At 38.5% G+C, this 17,593-nt stretch overlaps 1 pseudogene; it reads right to left on the bottom strand.

Moving 5' to 3' along the window:
- Positions 1 to 17,593, bottom strand: part of LOC139727992 (uncharacterized) — an 80,361-nt pseudogene that overhangs the window by 59,218 nt on the left and 3,550 nt on the right.

The following is a 17,593-nucleotide window of genomic DNA, read 5'->3' as shown; positions in this document are numbered from 1 at the left end:
TATCCAGCCATCTCTTATCTGGACTTCTCTATCCTCTACAGGCAGTGAAGATGGAAAAAAAAAGATTTCAAACTCTATCAAAATTCCTACAAATCTCACATGATTAACCCATAATATTCTGAACAGATACATGCAACGAATTCTACATTAAAATGCTTCAATTTCTGTTATTCTTTAATTAGCTAGCATAGATTACACCACTGCTGCAGTGTACGCTATCTACTTAGCTACCACTGGATCAACAACTACAAGTACATGTGCATAATCATTATCTCCCCCATATCCAGCCAAATCACTTATATCCGGATGGGCACTGGTCCCAACATGGCCAGATAACAGAGGTCAGACTGTACTTCAATAACTTGAAACAAAGGAATCAGATGTTAGCAACCAGCCATCAACAGAGCCATACCCACACCAGTCTTGTTTTCAAGAATGTCTTACTTTGTCTGGTAGAGAATGGATGATGGCTTCACACTCCTTGTCCTGCTGTAGCTGTAAGTCAGCCATGATGGAAATGATCACTTCATCTTCTGTCACTTCTCCCTCCCGACTGGATTCCAGGAGTTTGGATCGTGAGACCATCTTAACAACAGCTGCCTCCTGCAGTAACGTAGCTCTCTCTTCCTTTTGACCTGTGTACATGGGAAATGATTAGAATAGAGAGAGAGAGAATATCACTAATTTGTGTCAAAAAAGCATCGCAAATAAAGCCAAATCCACTATAAAAAAAAAAGCCCGAATATTGAACAAGACTTGTGTTTGAACAAAGCTATCAAGGCCAATCTTGCATTAGGTATTAAAAAAGGAGGATATGACATATTCTTTCTAAACTCATGAGAAAGAATCAAATCAGATTACAAGGTATTACTGAAGAGGAATGAATAACATTATAAGGCTTTTCACAAGGACATTGTGATGTATAGACTCACTGAGTTGTAGCTGCTTGATCTGGTTCCAGATGTCTTGAAGTCTCTCAGCACGTGCCTCAGCTGACATGTTTCCAGCGATGAACCTCTCCTCCTCACTGCCACCATGTTGGAGGAGCTGAAGGAGAACCACTCTCTCTCTCTCATGTTTCCTCTCTAGCATCTTGAGGACCGCATCCTGGTGTACAGAACATTATCAGGAGGGAACCTTCAGCACAGACTACACTTAATGAAAACTCCTCATAATTGAAAGGAAAATTTGTCCCCTGGGTGCAAGAAACCATCATAAATGTGAACTCCTCTACACTGTACCACAATTTGTTTAAAGCAGTCTACATCATATTGGGTATATTTGTACCTGTTTCCAAACTGGTATGCATATGAGCAGGTATACATGCATCAGAACACTTCTGAAATACATCTTTAGTCCACCAACACAACAAACTATTTTGCTAGTAGAATCACTCTAATGAGAAATAGCACTAGAAAGAGTAGCTGTGCATACAAGTGAGTTGAGGTACAATACATCAACACATTTCTACTGGTAGCTCAAAGCAATATGCATGGAATACAAACCTGTCCAAGGCCATGAACATGATTGAAATTCTGCTTATTTGGAATACCCTCGATCTAAATTCTCAGTCTAAATCTTCCTTTTTAAGACATCTGTCAACAATTAAACAACTCGTCATGACTAAAGTAAGACATAATGAGATCAGTACATGTATAGAGTTTCTCTGGATTCAATCGCGAGGAGATGACCAAACATAGGGCGTGATCTTATGAAATCTCACCTGCATGGCACCTTTGTCTGCCACATCAACAACATGTAGCTCTTCATCCTGCTCCTCTTCAATAGTTCCTAGCTTCTGTCTTCTCCTTGCTGCCTCAAGCCGTTCCTTGGCCAACTGCTCTTGGCGTAGCCGATCCCGCTGTAATCTGGGCACAAAGTTTGTGTTGCACAAACATTACTCTATTCTCATGTTGCTGAGGTGTATATGAATTACTACTGTGATACCCTGCCTTGAAATCAGGTTGGCATAAAACCTAGAATAATTGTGAATACTCTGGAATAAAATTTGATTGGAGTAATGCTGTGGTCATCCTTTTGTCTAAAAAATAATGCTGAGTACGGAGATTGTGTATATGTGCTATCGCCACATGACACATCAATATTCAGATACTGTACTTATATAAGATGAGTAAAGATGTAAATATGAATATAAAGTTGTTTGAAACAAACAAATGAAATGCTGATAACTCTTCTCCAGCACACAGTACACCGACTCTCATGTTTTGCATTAGTTTATAGTAAAAGATGAAGAAGAGTACAAAGTTGGTTGGTAAAGACTGGTATATTACCTCTCATCCAAAGCGGCCTGATGTCGCTCTGCCAGGCCAAGGACCAGGGCAGCCGCATGGAATCCATCCTCTCTCCTGGCCTTCCGTACCTCCCTCTTAAGGCGGGCCAGTGCTGCCTGCCTCTCCCGCTCATTGAGGTACTGTGCATCAACACCCCTAAGCTGGGCAATGAGGGCTTCCCGCTCTGCATCATAGCGCTTCTGGATCTGAGTGAGAACATCATCCTCTGTCTCCTCTTCATCTTCTGAGATGCCATCCTCCTCACCCTCTTGAATTGGATCAAGGCCTGGAAAGTTTAATGTGAAGTTTGATTTGTGTCAGAATAAGATTTTGTTACTGGGCACAATCAATACAAGCCGTGCTTTCACAGGGGTCCATGACCTTTCAATGTCTTTTTATATATTTACACTTTCTGAAATAATTACACGCATATTTTTGTTTGCAAGTGTATACGTATGTTTTTACTGAATGGCTGAATAAAAATTGAATTGAATTGAAGTGAAGTGAAAGTGAGGGGGATCAAGAAGACAGCTTGATGTTTCCATGATAAACACTGCACTGGCACAAGGACCCCAATAATCAAACATTTGCTCAAATAGTCAAATCTCACATGAATATTTCTGCAATTCAAATCACAAAATCTCAACTACATTTAGAACAGACCTTTAATATGATCAATTAGAATGAGTCAAATTTTAGTAATTGAAGCATTACTAAAGCAAGCACACAAAATAACGTGGATGACACTATTACATGCAGATATTGTTTGAAATGGTAATGCATTTGTCTGCATAAACCAGTTTAAAAAAAGTAAATTTATCATGGACATTGATACAATATGTGCCATTTACCTTGTGATACTCTCTTCTTTCTCAGTTCCATTTTCTGCCTTCGTTTCTCTTCGTAGCGGTCCCTCTCTGAACCCATCAACTTCTTGAGATCATCTGATGCCACCTCAATCTGAAGTAACTCAGAAATCTCAGAGGTTTTGCCTGTTGAAGAGGTCATGGTTGTCAGTCATATGTTCTGGTGTGTGTGTTTTTTTTTATGAATAAGCCATGAGTATAGGATTGTAAAACACGGTCTACGGCCAACTTTTGTGAGAAAGCAACTTCTGCTGTGTGAGTATATAAATATCACTGCAGCTACAGCTGCTTTTATCTACCCTTTCTGAATTCCAGCAAATTCAATTCAATTTTGGCCTCATTGCTAATAAAAAGAACATAACGGTACGTCAAAAGTCAATTATTGTCATTCATACAGAGAAAAAAATTATGACTACATGAAACACACACCATCACATCTGTTTTTCAATACTACATTGTAAACATACAAAACAATGAACACACAATAAATCTGTTTAAAACTCAAAAACTTGTTACTTGTTCATGGTCTTCAGCAGGCATTTCCCCTCAAAAATTAGGAATATTTAGGGAAATTTTCTCATATGTAAGATCATACAACTATCAACTGAACTACAAACATATATCATTTGTTCTTCCGTTAAGCATTTGAAAGCAAGTCACCTTCAGCCCGCAGCCTTCTCTCCTGCTGTTTGAGGTCCAGAAGCATGGTATGTTTCTCCTCTTCAGACATTGTCTCCCACTTCTCTTCACCAACCTTCTTGATGAGAGCCTCCTTCAGCAGCTTCTGTCTCAGGGTGTCATACTTCTTGTCAAGGGCCTATAAAATATAAGGCATAATTAAACATGTTTAGCGATCAATGTACATCTAATGCATGGCTGACTTAGCCATTTCACTTCCACCTTGTTCAACAGTTGTTATGACATTTTTTTTTCTTCAAATATTAGCATATCTCAACAAGGAAAAGTAGAAATTACGCGGTGCGTAATATATGTCCCCGCCGGAAGTAGCATTTAGCAGCAAAATATACAATATAGGTAAAAAGATGAAGGTCAAAGGTCAACGAAGTCAAAGGTCAAAATTCTATGTAGAAGTTTTGAAGCCCTCACCTAGTGCCATCACATAAAGCAAACGGAATCGAAATCGGGTTAGAAATGGCGAAGGAGTGGCATTTTGTAGCCAATGTACAATATAGGTAAAAAAATTAAGGTCAAAGGTCAAAGAAGTCAAAGGTCAAAATTCTATGTAGAAGTTTTGAAGCCCTCACCTAGTGCCATCACATAAAGCAAACGGAATCGAAATCGGGTTAGAAATGGCGAAGGAGTGGCATTTTGTAGCCAATGTACAATATAGGTAAAAAAATTAAGGTCAAAGGTCAAAGAAGTCAAAGGTCAAAATTCTATGTAGAAGTTTTGAAGCCCTCACCTAGTGCCATCACATAAAGCAAACGGAATCGAAATCGGGTTAGAAATGGCGAAGGAGTAGCATTTTGTAGCAAAATGTACAATACAGGTAAAAAAAATCAAGGTCAAAGGTCAAAGAAGTCAAAGGTCAAAATTCTGTGTAGAAGTTTTGAAGCCCTCACCTAGTGCCATCACTTAAAGCAAACGGAATTGAAATCGGGTTACAAATGGCGAAGGAGTAGCATTTTGTAGCAAAATGTACAATATAGGTCAAAAATCAAGGTCAAAGGTCAAAGAAGTCAAAGGTCAAAATTCTGTGTAGAAGTTTTGAAGCCCTCACCTAGTGCCATCACATCAAGCAAACGGAATCAAAATCGGGTTAGAAATGGCGAAGGAGTAGCATTTTGTAGGCAATGTACAGTATAGGTCAAAAATAAAGGTCAAAGGTCAAAGAAGTCAAAGGTCAAAATTCTGTGTAGAAGTTTTGAAGCCCTCACCTAGTGCCATCATATAAAGCAAACAGAATCAAAATTGGGTTAGAAATGGCGAAGGAGTAGCATTTTGAAGCAAAATGTACAATATAGGTCAAAGGTCAAGGTCAAAGGTCACAACTGAAATTCTGTATAGAAGTTTCAAAGCTCCCATGTAGTGCTATCATATAAAGCAAACAGAATCAAAATCGGGTTAGAAATGGCAAAGGAGTAGCATTTTGAACATTTTGATCACACACGGACGCACACACGGATGGACGGACGGACACACAGACGGACACATGGACACACACACGTTTCATAGTCCCCTGCTCGAACTCGTTCGGCGGGGACAATTAAATCACAACTGTGTTCCCTATTATGAGAACAATGCTCTTGAACAATAATACCATTATGAGCTTACTGCAATTTCAGCACTGAAATTTAACATTTGGATTTGCTCAATAGCTTCTTTTATCTGCTGATATTAAATTCAGAGCAACTATCAGCAGGGTTATGCTACATAATAAACTGGCAGAGAAAGAAACAGTTATTCTAAATGACAAGAAAAGCACTCATTTGTATTCAACAATTCCTCACCTGTAATAAGCTGTCTTCATCACCAACACCCTCATACTGTGTGAAGATTGTCAACACATTGCGTCCCTGCTCATTGTGGCGAGCCCAGATCTGATCCATGCGCAGACGAGACAGTTGCTCCTCAGTCTGGCAAGGTGAAAAAAAAAACAAGCACAGACATATTTTGGTCATTCCAGACACAACCACAGAGATTCAAGTTCAGCTTCTCACTTTCTAGTTATTAAGTTGTCAGTTGTTGGGCACTCTGATTATTAGCTAGTTCCATTTCTTGTAATAAAAATTTGAAAAAACTGTAATCTTCTTAAAGCTACACAAGAGAGCTTTCTTGGATCATATCCTCCAATTTTGTGTAATGCATTACCCCCTTTCCTTCAATTATCAAAGCAATTTGATGAACTTCAGACCAATTTTAAGATGTTTGTCTTCATCTTTGCATGTTTGCTCGAAAGTAAAATCAAGCATTTTTGTTATGTTATAGCATTCAATTATTTGAAACATATATCCCCCTAGATCCATGAACGAAGGGAGTAGAATCACCCAGCACAATCAGATCATTACAATATTATCACTGTACACTTCGACATTGTCGTAACCATCTCTGAGAGCACTGAAATAAGTACACTGTCTGGTAGTAGTTTAATGATAATCATGACCGAATGACTGGGAGAGTATAGTTGTGAAGTTTGAATGTCTAATACGGCATTTTTTATGACACCTAAATCAAGAAACATAGTGCTGGATTAATCCTATATGTTTTACTAAAATCTAATTATTGATGAAAATGGCAAAGAATTCACCAAATAAAAGTCTATCACATTTTGATGAGCCTCAAATCTTAACCGTACCACAAGGTAAGTGCAAACACCAGACAATACCAAACTGAACTGAATTTGCATATACAGTGCTCATCATAGATTTGCAGGGTGACACTATTTTTCCTTTTAAATCCATAAGCAGTTTGAAGGACAAAATTGTCACAAGCACATTCCGTCAAATGGATGATAATTTGAATGAGGGACAAGTTGTCACCAAGCATTTTGAAAAAAAAAGAAATGAAGACTGATGCACTAACTAAGATATAGTTCATACTTCTACTTGCCTGATAAAAGGCTTCCCAAAGCCAAGGTCCTGAACATAATATCTTCTCATGCAAAATGCACAATGCACAATGCATGAGACATTCCTTCCATTTGTTCAACATAAGTCACCTCACAGCGCGATTAGCATGGAAGATGAAAGCAGCCCATTGACACCCAGTACATTCAATGGAGTAAGTTGTAATTGTCTTTCATGTACTACACAAAGAAGTACACAGGATTCATCTCAATTACCTATGCTAGTAGCTTAGATTTACAACTACTGGTACTCTTCATTTGAAACAACAGCATTCTGTGTGATGCTGCAAAGGCAAATATCGAAAAGAACAATGACTTATTTAAATCTTCACTGACAGTTTTGAATAACTGTGTACGCAGAATATTTCGCTAGGTTTATATTTCAGAGAATTTCGAGAGTTGGGCGCTCTTCATGAATTTAAAAACACACAAAAATATCAACTATGATCCCGACATGAATGTGACGTGCATGCATATATTTCTCCATTCAGTGTTGTGCTCCACAATCGTGAATTTAACCATTTGCAAAATTGTTGGGAAGTCCCTTCTCGCAAAAAAATAGACCCGCTAATTGGCGTATACAGTAGATACACATGTCCCATCTGTCTTACCATTGTGAAGATGGTTGCCATGACAACCTCACACTCCCTCTCCTGTTCTTCCTGTAGGTCTGCTAAGAGTGTAGCAGTCACCTCCTCCTGCTCAACTTCCCCTTCTGTCAGCTGTTCCTGTAAGGTTCTATGACGGAGGATACTCTTTATGGCTCCTGCCTCCTCCAAGATGTCACGATTCTCTTCTTTTTCCTCTGAAAGAGAGTTTTATAGTTGTCCACAACTTCACATTACCCAAGGAGTTTAAAAGATAAATAAACATATACAGTAGAATAAATACATGCAAGACTTCTGTCTTCACTTTCAATCCTAGCATTACCTACTACAAATGCAGTCATTATCACTTACACAATATTTCTTACATGTACATCAAATAATGTCACAGTCAATGACTGCAGCTCCAAAACACCACCAGTCCTTCCTTAGATATTTACAAATGGGATTTTACCTCTCACAGCACAAGAAAATGACGCATAATTTACTCTTATCAAACCCTTCACAACAGTTTTTCAATTTCCCCAAAACTTTTAAATTTCACTGATAGTATTTATTCTACACTGACTTTGTAATGTGTACAAGACTGTAGGTTGATTACAAATATGATTTTTTTTTCTCTTTTTCAGAAATATCCTATCTTTCTTTTTTCACTAAAAATAGTCTTGCTTCTACAGTTTCTACTGATTTCTACAGTTGAGTGTACTGACAAAAGTTCATAAATATAGTCAGATTAAACCATTACACTATAAAATGGGGCAACAAATCCTGTTTGAGTCTCTCCATCTTACTACAGTCACTGTACCTTTCTTTTCAAGGTTGAGTCCCTCTGCCTTGGACCTGAGGTGAAGGAGTCTTTCCTGCCTGCCCTCTTTGCCCATCTTTCTGGCTGCATCTCTCACATCCTCACTGCCCTCATCCATGATGATGTTCACCAGAAGCTCCTGCTCCGCCCGGTGCCTGCGATCCATCTCTCGCAGGACTGCATCCCGCCAGGCCTCAAGGTCACCTGGGGGGACAGTACAGGGTTAAAGTGTAATGCCCTGCAAGCCAAAGTTCTTGCTTATTTAAACCTAATCATCAATGCAATTATCTGACGCTAAAGCATTGACAGGTCTAACTGTTCAATTCGTTATAGGGGCAAGTAAAATATGCCAGGACATCTGTTAAAGATAATGAATATATTGTTTCCCTGGGTAGTCTCTTCAACAGGATCCTGTAATTATCATTATGTTACCTGGTACCCATTTGTAAATTTGGGACAGCCATGACGTTGTGGGTGAAACAAATATCCACAGATTACGCACTGGGCAGAACTTTAAATCATGATTATCTTCTGTTTACAACTCGAGAGCCGTACTCACCAAACTTAAGTGCTTCTACCATATATACGTGAAGTGAATGCTACATGTGGTCTCTGGTATTCAGTAAGTGTCCCAAGTATTGAAATAAAAAATCCCACAAATTACTTTGGATGACATACCTTTGGGTGGTAAGTTTGGCTCATCAAAGTCATCCACAATCTGCTCAGACTTGTTTTTCCTTGCTGCAAGCCGTTCTCTGGCAAGTTTGAGTTGACGTTCTCTCTCTGCCTTCAATCTACAATCAAATTGTGGTTGGAATTTATACAGTGATGTTCTATCTCCTCTGAATACCAAATGGTTAATTGAAGGAGTAAAGTGATGAAAAACACTCAAAAATACAATATGAATATCAAAATGACTCCACGTACTACTTACATAATTCTTCACAAAAGTTTGCATGAATATGTTTGTATTTTGAAAGGGAAAAAAAATCACAACTCAAAAAGTGGAAGATTATGGAAGCTGAATGGTATTGACACATGACAGTGCGGCAAAGTAATAGTAGTATTGCTGCAAGCTCAGACTTCTACCAATTTGCGTACTTTTCCTCCATGTTGGCTTTGTTCCTTTCCGCCAATCCAAGCAAGATGGCTGCCTCGTCAAAGTTGTTCTCCTTGGCTGCACGTCGGCGCTCCCTCTTTAGCCTTAGCAGTAACTCCTGCCTCTCTCTCTCACTGAGGTACTGGTTCTGCTGTTGCCGTAGCAACATCATGATGGCATTGAGCTCTTCATCCTGCCTCTTCTGGAGGTCCTTCAGGATGTTGCCTGTGGTTGTCTCACTCTCTTGGATTTCTGCCAGAAGTGAGTATATCAGATTTTTCTTCAATCAGAAGTTCAATTTGAAGCAAAAGACAGTCACTGCTATTACAATACTACTGCTGTACTTCACTTGAGTGCAAAATTGCACTTGATTCATTTCACTTACATGTAGCTAGAAATTGCAGTTGTCCTCTAGTGTTTTGTTGATATGAGATTGCTTGAGAGCTAGTGCTCTTTATGACAGAAGAATGCAGTACAGAGAGCTGTCTTAGTACAGAAAGGGACAATGAAAATATTCAATGAAAAGTCTTGAAGCACAGGTGACTGCCGTTACAATGAAGTCCTTGGGACCAGCATTTTTCTTTCGTCATACCAAAATTTCATTATAGCCGAACAGTGAATTAAATAAAGACACATTGATGATAATTTTGGGACCTAAATTTCTACTTCGTTGTAACAAGAACACTGTAATAACCATGTTTGTTATAACTGGAGTACTGTATACCTGAATCACTCTCTTCATCAGATTCAAGGCCCTGGGCTTTACGCTTTTCCCTCATGAGAAGCCTCTGTTGTAGCTTCCTCTGGAACTCCTCTCGATTGGTGCCCATCAATTTCTCCAGTGCTTCCTTGTCCTATAGCAAACACACATAGAGAGCATACTGCTCAGCAATACAATTCTCCAGCAATCTTCATATGTACTGATCATTCTCACACCTTTGTACCAAGATAACTTTTAACTATCATCACTGCTGGTGGTGACTATGTTTTCTCAAGAACATGATAATTTCGTAAATGTGTCCTTTATACTTGATTAAAGAGAAATATTACCAATACTGTAGAATCTCCCTAGCAAATCAGAAACAGCAATGCTATTGCAACTGATTGACAATTGCCCTATATCGACGTAAATAAATGAAATTCTTGAATTTTCATGAATATGTACAGCAATGCTGTTCCAAAATATGACGCCCTTAGTTATACCAACATCTATGAAGATGGTTATATAATGACATCAACCATGTGGAAAAAAAAAAAAACACAAACAACATCAGTTGTGATCACCATTCCAGTCATGCAAATATCAATGACAAGTAATCACTGTGAGACTGCTCATGTTTGATACACTGCACGGCTAACTTATAGTATCACTGAAATAATGAAAGAATTTCTAATCATGGCTTTATCATCCAAACATGATAACTTGGAAAAGTTGAACATACCTTGATACTGTCTCCCAAAAGCTTTGCTGCCTGGTCAAACTTGCCCTCCTGCCTGAGACGCCGCTCCTCAAGCTTCAACTTCAGGATGTGGCGTTGGCGATCTCCTTCAGTCATCTTCCTCCACTCAGCCTCTCCAAACTGCTTCAGAAGGGCATCTGTCAAGAGCTTGTCCCTGGAAATATGACAGGCAAGAGATATGAGTTTGCATTGCTCATTCCTGCTTCACAATAAAACATGCTGCATATATGACAGACCAAATGAATAAGTAGTTTATGTTTGTGACTTGCCAAACACTGTGAGTTTTTATTTAACCATTCAAAATCCTGACTTATCATACTGTATTTACCCATTGAAATTTGGAGACACTATACTGATATCATGCTTCAAAATACTGGAATTTCAAGGTAAACGTTGCACTGTTTCACTGTTTACTTTCAATTCCATTCTTATATACATTTTATAGTCCCCAAACAAATATTGAAAATAATTGATATGCTATTATGCCTACGACTTGGCTCGTAAATTGTATATTTAAAGTATGGATCTGTGTAGGTAATTTCCCTTGGTTGTATTAAAGTTCTCTCAAGAGACTACTAATCCTGTTGTTGTTGTTTTATAGAAAGAAAGAAGAGAGAGAAAATCTACTAATCCTCTATGACTTGATAATTACGTGTTTACCTAAGGACATCATATTTTGCTTCTAGGGCAGCTACTATCTCGAGTTCCTCCAGGGTGAGTTCAAAAGTTCCTAGGATGACAGCAGAGATCCCATCCAGCCATTCCTCATTCAGTGCACTGTACTCCCTCCACCAGATGGACATCAGCTCTTTTACATCCTGCACATGAGGTACAAGCAATATATAGAATACACAATTTTATTTCACAATAAAATATTGTGAAATATTTTTCACAGACAAAAAAAAGAAGCAACCAGGCAGGAAACAGGGTGGATCTAGATCTAACACTCATCAGATCATGATCATGGGCATTTACACTGTCACCAAAAAAAAAAAGTATATATATATATAGTTTTCTACACATTCCAGTATTTTGTTGGATGTTGCTAGGCATCTACTGGTGCGTAAGCGAAATGAAGCAATTGAAAAGCCTTCCTCAGGAGTGAATTTATTGAAATTGGCAGTTTTATTCAGTTTTTTTTTTTTTTTTTTGTGCCAACGTAAACACCGACACCTAGCTCTTGAGTTTTATTCCAATGTTTGGTCATGTGACATCCATCCTTGGCATGTGAGATTTCCTGCCTGCCTGCCTACAGCACTGATCTCCATGTAAGAATCAAACAGATCAGTGGCCTTCATGCAAAGACAGATACAAGTTGCACATGCACACCATCTACCTAGAAAACTAATATATACCAGTTTTTCTGCGCATGCACACTTCTTGCCTAAGAAGCCTAAAAAAAGGAATAATTCTAATTTTCTGGCAGTATAAACGGTACATCAAAAACTATGGACTTTCCATTTTTTACTCTTTTTTTTCAAACAGTGTAAGTTCCCCAATGTCTGTTCCACTATGCCAATGGCATGCAACAGAAATTTAACTCTACTGGTGTATAATTTCTGGAACTAGCTAGATCAGTGCCAACCTGCTATCCTTGGTGAATAGGACAGTCATTATAATTATGATTATCATCATTATCATCATCGTCGTCACCATCATCATGATTTTATCGCTGCTATATCATATAGACATCTAAAACAAAGGCTTTTTTTTTTCAAAGGTAGAAAAATGTCAGAGCACAGCGGGCAGAGAAACTCCTGATGAGTAAGGATCTTTCAAACCTTGTGCTGCATCTCAAGAAGGATGCGCTCCAACTCCTTGGTGTGATGCTGCTGGATGTCAGCCAACACATGAGCAGAAACCTGGGTCAGGCTGAGGTTGTGGCCTCCTCTGATGTCTAGTTGCCTTTATCATACATATGAGGAAAGATAGAAGGAAGTGAAAGTGCAAGCAGATTACTTCCAGCATCTTATCCTTCAACTGGAAAAAACAGATAGCAATTCATTGATATCATCATTTCCCTGGAAAGGATGGTCCATCAGCAAAACTGGATGTGTATTCCTTTACTTTCAAAAGACACACAAAACGACATGAGATGTCATTAAGTAACAAACTGAACATGCATGAACAAGCAGTATGTACTTGTGTATGCACTACAAGCATCTTCATTGGGATAGGAGAAAGAGGACTGAGATTTTACTCTTACAATGCTTTTGACACTTCTAATCAATAGCAGCATGAGTGAAGTAGAAAAGTAACCACACTAGCAAAAAACAAATTCTTTTCTAAGCTTTATGCTTGCATGGTTTCCTTCTCTCTGACATGTATGCAAAAGTCCCTACTCTAATATCAGTTTCAAACACGGGAAATTATTCGAAGGGAAGTTTTCCGTCCCTCATATTTATATCTTCTATCATTGGTGGGCATGGTAGCAAATTTGAATTTCTGCTGAAGGAAAAGGACTATGGGCCTACCCAGCCAATGACAGGCTTTTTGTTTTCTTTCAATACCATGATAACACTGTTTCTGAGTATAATGCATGTCATAGAAATAGGAGTACAGAAAATAATAGTGTTTAGCCTACTCTATGTCAGACCAATGTGGTTATCACCTGACTGACAGACTTCAATAAAACAGTTTGAAAGAGCTTTTTCAGACTCTAAGGTTCTTACCTATTCTCATGGTAGAGCCAGGTGCCTTCAAGCAGCATTTTGATGTGTGCCTTCTGCTTTGCACGCATGAAGTCTGCCGAAGACTGGCGCCAGTTGGAGCACTGGGCTCTCAGCTCATTGATTCTCTCCTCTCTCCCTTCCCTAGTGGTCCTCCTGCGGGCTACTGCTCGCCAGGCCTTGCTCTCCTTGCCTTGAAGCATGTACACCATCATCTACAGAGAGCATAAGGCAGTGTGTCATATCAACTCTTGTCTTGACACTGTGGGTGTTTCTGGCTTCATACAATCCTGGCTTCATACAATCCTTGCGTCAAATGTAAATATTCTATGAAACCTAGATATCAACCCAGCTACGCTGTGGAATGCAACTCAAGGCGAAGTTTGGACAACTTCATATTCCTTACTGCTCTACGACATACTGACTTTATTAAATTTACGCAGTCATGGGCAGATTTACTAGAATGAGCACGAGAAAGTGAAGCAGGGTACAAAGTAATTAAAACGACAACATCCACCAATGCTCACCTGTCTTTCGTGGATGTGTTTACGGAGTACAGCACGCATGACCTGAACTTGGATGTCTACAATCCCACGACTGCGGCCTTCCATGGGTGGGTGTTCTCCTGACGGCTTGTCTGGGAAGGTCCCCATTGGGGCCTTGTGAAGACGCTCTAAAGCTAGCAGCTCATGCAGATCACGATCATAATCATAACTGCATGCACAAGAGGATACAAGAGTACTTTTACTTTTCACACTTTTAACTCACACATCGATCCAATATACTCCTGTTTGACTGCACTCCTTTCTTGAGATGGCATTTAATAAACCACTCATCAGTTTCCCACCACATTCAGGTGATGCAGTTATCAATAAAGTTGCAAAACAGTATGCATATGTATCTTCATTGACTCTTCTGTTTGAAAATTGATTACGAATAGAAATAATTGATCATTAAACATAACAGTGATGGGAATTAAGAATTAAACACGACAATGAAGGTAATTAAAGATTAAACATGAAAATACATGTAATTAATCAAATGTTTTTGAGTTAAATCCAAAACTAAGATTCATAATGTTCATGTTATCTACTGCGAGCAAAGATTTCCCACTGACCAGGACATTTTGATATCCTGTGTCCGCTCAGAGATGCCCATGGCCATTGCTGAGTATTCCAGCTGAGAGGGCTCCCAGCTTGCAATGAGCTGCTGGCTGACATAGTAGACATACTCAGTCACCATCTCTGCAGCAAAGAGAGGTCTACCCTGGCTGCCCTTCAACAAGGAGAGGACAAAGTCCTTTTCAGACATGTGTCTTTTGTGCAGGTCAATCAGAAGCTGGCCAGCTGTGGCTCTGCCTACAGATACAGAGAGAACGAGATTTTGTTTACAATCAGTTTTGTCTTAACTGTATGTTCACATTGTGAACTTTAATTGAATCAGACAATCAGACACTATCAGTTATTTTGCTAAATGACAACAAAAATGCATGATAAAGGGACTTTGCAGGCATTCTAAAGTTCATACCATCTAATAACCAAATTAATACGGGAAGAGGCATAAAAAGGGGTTTCACACACAAAATAAATACATCATCCTAGTCACAAAACTTAGATATTTCAATTCCAGTTATCACAGACTCATAATTACATGAGGTTTGACTTACTTTTGTTTTGTTTTTTTGTTTTTTTGCTGCCCCCATTCTCCAGAAAAACTTAAATTACACAAGTAAACATTAATGACTGCATGATTCTGCAATTGGTCTAGAAACCTTGAGAAGTACAATCTGAGATTTAGAAATGTTTGTACTTAAAATGCCTGACTGTGACAAAATCTGACCTATGCTTTGTGAACAACATTTCTCAAAACATGATCAATTATATGGTAGTTTAGCTGTCATAGAATCATTTATTTAGGCTACAAACTATCTACCTTGAACTTTCTGCATGTGTTCAGCAGCAAATGCCAAGTAGCGCTCCTCTTCTGACTTCCCCTCTGCCTGCAATTTCTTCTCATTGTCCTGCAACTCCTTCAGGTATTTGAGATGTGCCAGTCGGTCATAACCCATCACAGATGTCAGCGTGAAGTCATAAACCTGGTATGAGACGCTCAGCTGGGTGACTTTCTCAAAGTCACCCTTGATGCGGTATTCTGTCTCTTTGGTCTTGACGCGCAAAACCTGTTCCTCACGCTCGCTCTCACGCATTGAGGACCAGATAGTATCACCTGAAGAAGAAAAACAAAAAACAGAAAGAGTTGTGTACGCAAGTTTACTTATTTTATGACAGCTTTGCCAATGTTTGAACCAATTGATATGTAATGGATTGCCTTTGACAATAATTTTCACCTCTTCATCTTGCTCATATTGAACAATGTACACTCGGACCACAAACGCAAAATGACCTGGTATTATTTCTAGAGAGAATGTTCCTTGTAGCTGAATTTCTGTTGATACTACAGACAAAAAAGCAACAACTAAACAACAACAACAACACAAAAACAGAAAATGAAACATGCTTTTATTATATAATTACTTAGCATGAAAAGAGTTATGTCTACATTGCTGCTTGGTTTTCTGTTCTCATCTTATTCCATGACATAAAATCATGAAATAGAAAATGTGTCATGCTAAGCATGAAAGTAGGGGCATGCCTCTGGTGGTGAAAACTGCTACTTACCGACATGCTTCTGTGTGGATTCCCAGAGCAGCTTCTCTCTCAGGATGTCATACTTCTCTTCCATGGCCTCCATAAGATCCTGTACTGTGACAGTATTTCGCTTTGTGCCATCTCCTTCAAAGGCATCATAGCCGTCATCAAACAGGAGAGATTCAACCCCAAGTTGCACCCACCTACATCAGCCAACAGATATATTTCATTTGTTTAATCAAATTTGACTAAACATGAAAGTCATATGTAAAAAATCAATCACATCAATTGCAAGTCAGTGCATATATGCCCACAAGAAATTACTACAGGATAATGTGTGCAAATTACTGTGTAAAAAGGCAACTACAGAACTCTGGTGGCATGACTGAAATATCACAAACAATATGATGCAATTAAAACTATGAGGGATTCCAAACGCTGAAGTTTATTTGATGTCATCTACTTATGATCATCATATTTTTTTCTTTTTTTTTGCAAAGTATCTTTATTCCAATATGGCCATGTTCTTTGTGCATGTAGGAGTATACATGTAGGACTATATTCTATCAAATGATTGCACAATGTAGTTTCTTTCTGCACATCCATTCTTAAAAGCAAATCAATCAATTTGTCACTTCATCAAGTTCAAGCAAGTCAACCTTTAAAGCAATTAAATCGATATGTCCTACATCTTTTACGATGACAAAGAGATATGTTCATGGTAATAACTATCACTACTACAGGTGAAATTTATCACATATAAGGCAATGATAATCACTGTGTTTTCAAACAAATGCAAGGTAGAAAATCATACACAGCTTGCCATACATATACATCCATGTACTGAATGTAAATAAATTTGTTCATTGCAGCTCTGCAGCATCCTAAAAATCAGGGAAAAGTATTAAAGGTTCAGTGGCATCATACAGTACCGGTATATAAGTTTGACTTATATATTACAAATTACAAGTTCCATGACTTCCTGGTCAATTTCTATTGAAAACATGACTCACTCAATATTGTAATTTTAGACAAGAGTAGTATATCTTCAATCTAAAAATGCATGGAATATCTCCTCATAACACATATGATTCATTACTACAATAGTGGGCTGATTACCTTTCACTTAAAACTTATGTGAAGGAAGTGAATGCACAGTTAGCCTTACCTGTTGAGTTTTCTCCTCGCCTCATTCCTGAATCTATTGCTGTACTGCTGCTTCTCTTGGGCTTCTATTGCCGAGATGAAATCATCCTGGCAAAATTACGGATGAAATATAAATTACAATATTGTCAACAATTATCATGGAACAGTGTAAGGCAATGTGCAATCTCATTGGTCGAGAGCTGTGTGTTGATTTTTACTGGCCAGAAGTTTAATATCAAGCGATTATTACAATCATTGATGATAGCCACTGTAAACACGCTAATAAGCAGTTAGCTCACTGCAATAGGTCACCAAGCAAGATGGCTAGCATTACACCTGATAGTTTTGCCATGCTTTGGTTATTACTAGAAGCATGATTTTTAAAAAAAATGGAGGTTTGGAAAAAAATTGGTCACTG

Source organism: Diadema antillarum, unplaced genomic scaffold (assembly GCF_040938485.1).
Source record: "Diadema antillarum isolate AM-2024a unplaced genomic scaffold, OU_Dant_1.0 scf00000018, whole genome shotgun sequence".
NCBI classification, from domain to species: Eukaryota; Metazoa; Echinodermata; class Echinoidea; order Diadematoida; family Diadematidae; genus Diadema; species Diadema antillarum.
The sequence above is the reverse complement of the archived record's forward strand: the minus strand, read 5'-3'. Positions and strand labels throughout refer to the sequence as shown.